The sequence below is a fragment of the Argentina silus genome, assembly GCF_951799395.1.
Source record: "Argentina silus genome assembly, chromosome: Y".
NCBI classification, from domain to species: domain Eukaryota; kingdom Metazoa; phylum Chordata; class Actinopteri; order Argentiniformes; family Argentinidae; genus Argentina; species Argentina silus.
In genome coordinates this window covers 22,159,636-22,163,422 of record NC_139654.1, presented here as the reverse complement: position 1 = coordinate 22,163,422, position 3,787 = coordinate 22,159,636, and the positions used below count along the sequence as shown (strand labels likewise).

The 3,787-nt window shown below is 41.9% G+C and overlaps 1 long non-coding RNA gene across 1 annotated transcript; it reads right to left on the bottom strand.

Moving 5' to 3' along the window:
• Positions 1-2,096: 2,096 nt before the first annotated feature.
• LOC310823827 lies at positions 2,097-2,963 on the bottom strand. Its single transcript, XR_014554972.1, has 3 exons — positions 2,813-2,963; positions 2,588-2,696; positions 2,097-2,184 (listed from the first exon to the last, which is right to left on the bottom strand). It is a non-coding gene; the product is annotated as an uncharacterized lncRNA (long non-coding RNA).
• Positions 2,964-3,787: the final 824 nt, after the last annotated feature.

Below are 3,787 nucleotides of genomic sequence, written 5' to 3'. Positions count from 1 at the left end.
AAACTTGTTCAGTCTCTTTCTTATGGTGGATGCATGTACTTTGACATCAATTGTGGCAAGAGATACCTGTAGGTCTCGTGATGACATTCTGGGATTGTTGGAGACTTCTTTAAGCATCTTTCGGTCAGCTCTTATGCTGAACTTGCTTGGGCGGCCTGACCTGGCCATGTTGGTGGTGGTTTTAAATGTTCTCCACTTGTAAATTATTTTCCGGACAGTGGAATGGCCAATTTCGAATAGTTTGGAGATCTTTTTATATCCCTTCCCAGACTCATATGCATCTACAATTTTTCTTCTGAAGGCCTCAGAGAGCTCTTTTGATCTCGCCATGGTGATGCAACTCACTTCAACAATCAAGAGCAAACCAAACTAAATATCTGAGGTTTAAATAGGACAGGCTCCTCCAAAATCCTCTGTAACGCTGTTCTAATCATTTGCACCTGATGTGGTGCTCTTTATTATAATTTTAGGCATTTTAAGTGGAACTAAATGTGGGGGTGTCCTAACTTTTTCCTCACAAGAAGATTGCATTTCTATTAATTACATTTTACCAATCATTTTTTAAATAATTTGTTTCAGTTGTATTTGTTTAGTTATATTACCTCAATTTTTCAATATTGTTCAAATGAATATCAAATGTCCATATGTTTGAATATGTTGAAGAAGACAAAGGTTTTCATAGGGTGTCCTAATTTTTTCTCATGACTGTACATAGATTTACTTTGACCGGAAGTAGATGGGCGCAGTTCCACTATTGGAGCTCAGAGGACACAGATGGTTAGAAGGCTGTCCTGAATGGATTGACATAAAAGGGATTAGCTTTTTAATGGATGTATTACTCTACACAGCTACATGTGCACGTTACAGTATCAAAATATGTATGGCTGGTTCGTATAAATGTTTCAACGTTGTAAAGAGGAGCTAACAAGCTAATTTTTTTTGCCGAGGGAAGCCAATAGGATCACCCGTGTCTCACAGGAGTGGAGTATTATTGGCAATTCAGACTGTACAATGACCTCTCTGGTATGTAAAGTATTTGAGCTGCCTTTTAAAGTAAACGTGAAGCCTAAATACAGCCTATAGCCAACAAAACATATGAACTTTGTAACATTTCCGTGTTTAATGTCGCAAGCCATCCAATGCCACAAGTGTCAAATGTTCAATATTTTCGGTCGGAAATGGCCATTCGGTCAAGTACAGAAAATCTAGTTATGAGCGACAATTTTCACGCTTTGTTACATTGTGATTATGCATGCTGATTTAGTCAAAATAGCGACCTTTACGGAAGCAAAATTATGTTGTTTCAGTGTATATTGCAATATGATTATTACAGGGCTCTCAAGTTTTCAGAGTGAGATTTTGTCAGCGGCGGCGGAAGGGGTTTGGTTGGGGTGGGGACGGGGGTCTGATCTGATAAATGACACATAAATTCATACAAATAAAAATATTTATTTAATTCAGCATTTCTTAGTGCAGGTGTTGTTCATTGTAGGTGTTGGTGGCATGTTTTGAGGCCTTCAGCACGGGGGTTGGTGGCTCCCATTTGAAACACTGTGGTTCCAGGCCAGCCATTTTAACTGTCATGATGGATGACAGAGTACCATCGAGTGCCAAGCTGTTCCTGGTTTTGGTCTTGTTCAGTCCGACCATGGAGAAAACCCTCTCAGCGTCTGCATTCGAATGAGGGAGCACTAACACTGATGCAGCTATCTTAGAAAGCCTCCCAAACTGGCTCAAACCGGTCACCTTTGAAAAAAGGAACCAAGGGCATCTATTACTCAAATGCTTTGCTTTTATTATTTCAATTAATTATGTGTATGTCATGTGGTGCCAAATATTTCTTACCTTGCTCTTTGTTGAGGACATACTCCCCCAAAACTCCTCAACATTAAAGGTGGTGGGATCTTGGGGCATGGGGATATCCATGAGCTGATACTCCAGGAACTCCTCACTCACCATGTCCTGTTCCTGTGGCCCATGGAAAGGAAGTAGTTCCTGAAATCTAAAAAGAGCACCATGTGTAAAGAACTGATTAAGGATTTGTTTTGTGACCATGGTCAAAATTAAACAGAAACGCCACTGCTGCCTGCTGGAATAGCTGCACCTCCTGAGGTGTGATGTCTCCAGCCTCAAGGAGCCTGTTGAGGGTAGCTCTGGTGGTGAAGCCAACATTTAGCTTTTCTCCTACCAGACAGAGAACAGAAAGAGATAAAGCAAATTAAGTACAGGTAGTTTAAACAATATCTCAGAATCAAAATCACTTTTTATTCGCCAAATGCATCAGGTAGACACACAGGAATTTGACATGGCAGTCAGCACTTTAACTCAAAACTAGACAGACAAACAGTAAGTGCACATAGATTCAGCAAGATATGCACAATAAGTGCAAGTGGTTGAAGGTATTCCTCTATGTAAGCATGCTATTTTACCCATAGACTACATATACATTGTATGCCTACATACATTTTATGCCTTTTCCATCACATCAGAGATATCACCCAACTCATAACAACAATCTTCCCAAAAAGTATATTTGAGGTCAATGAGCATACAGGTTTATCTCCTATGTGAGACTTGAAAGTATTACCTGGCAGTTGGTTTAGTGGGTCCTTGTAGAGGATGTCATGGACTTGTCGGCCCTGTAGTGCTAACGGCTTCATGAACCTCGCACACAGTTTCATGATGAACTTCGTCATCTGCAAATTTGTAGTTCATAAAAAATGTCCATGTATTACTTGAAAAAGGACTTATCAGCCAATGAAAAATAAGCAGACATACTTGGCAGCAGGATAGCCCAACCCTTGCATTTTACCTCTCCATGGAGCTGGAAGATGGAAGACCTTTCTCTCTGGAGGAGGAGGTTCAGTGTGGTGAACATTGGCAGCGTTGCTTGAAAGAAGAGGAGGTAGACTTCAGTCAGGGGGTTGGAAAATGCATCCACCAGCCTTCTAAACCTTGGTTGTTTCTCATCTGTAAATAAAAACAGGTTACGCTTAAAAGTACATATTTAGTCTGGTGTAATGCACCTGTACTACTGTCAATGAAATAAGCAACATACTTAAAGACTTGAAATAGCTGGTAAGTGGCCCATACTGCCGCAGAATTCGTGTAATGCACCTCTCCAGGCTTAACCATCGCACTGAAATGTGCAGCAGCATTGCCATGTACTCGCTCCCATGGAAGTCACAAAATTCTGGAATATATATATATATATATATATATATATATATATATATACACAGTGGGGGAAATAATTATTTGATCCCCTGCTGATTTTGTTAGTTTGCCCGATTACAAAGAAATGAGCGGTCTATAATTTTTATGGTTTTCCTGTGCCTGCTGTCCCATCACCTCCCTCCCACATCCTCAGCAATGCCTCCTACTCCCAAGCCCCTGAAGAGACAGCCACCTCCACAGAGAAAGAAATACAACAAGGTGATCACCACCGCTGCAAAGAGGCAAACTCCAATAAAGCCAGAGGGAGAGCCTCCAGAAGACACCAGATCAACCCAGGAGGTCTACTGCAAGGGCCCACTCCCAGCCAGCCAGAAGCCCACAAGGGAGATGGGTCAAGAGGGCTGCCAGTCAGGGACCAGGGGGGTCCCCCAGTAGGGTTAACCATGCCCTGGGTGTAACAGGATTAGTGAGGCTTAGATGCCTATAATCCGTCAGCCCAGCATGGTGTGTGTGAAAACAAGAGCCTGGGAACCCTAATAGTGGTGACCCTCATAGGGTTGAGCAACAGCAGGAGTTCGTCGGCCATGATGGTGAGGAAAGTCCTGTTACA